Source organism: Alligator sinensis, unplaced genomic scaffold, assembly GCF_000455745.1.
Source record: "Alligator sinensis unplaced genomic scaffold, ASM45574v1 scaffold1867_1, whole genome shotgun sequence".
Lineage (NCBI taxonomy): Eukaryota > Metazoa > Chordata > Crocodylia > Alligatoridae > Alligator > Alligator sinensis.
In genome coordinates this window covers 1-322 of record NW_005843910.1, presented here as the reverse complement: position 1 = coordinate 322, position 322 = coordinate 1, and the positions used below count along the sequence as shown (strand labels likewise).

At 63.4% G+C, this 322-nt stretch overlaps 1 non-coding gene across 1 annotated transcript; it reads left to right on the top strand.

Annotated features, from left to right (window-relative positions):
- The first annotated feature begins 142 nt into the window (after positions 1 to 142).
- On the top strand, positions 143 to 215 carry TRNAK-CUU. Its single transcript has one exon. It is a non-coding gene; the product is annotated as a tRNA-Lys (tRNA).
- The last annotated feature ends 107 nt before the right edge of the window (positions 216 to 322 follow it).

Below are 322 nucleotides of genomic sequence, written 5' to 3'. Positions count from 1 at the left end.
CCCAGCCCCTCTCGGCCCCTGGGGCCCAAGCCCTGCTGGCAGAGGCGGGGCCTGCCGGGCCCTGCTGCTGACAGCTGCTGCAGCCGTTCCCTGAAGACAGTGCAAGGGCAGAAAGGCGAGGCGCGGCCCCTTTTTGCCTACTGCCTGACTAGGTCAGTCGGTAGAGCATGAGACTCTTAATCTCAAGGTCGTAGGTTCAAGCCTGATGTTGGGCGTGTGAACTTTTGATCCCACGAGTGGCTTTTGCTCCCAGGCCATGACTTGGCACTGCCTTGGACCAGCCGGCACTCCTGGCAGGAAGGCAGCTGGCACCCCCTGCCTG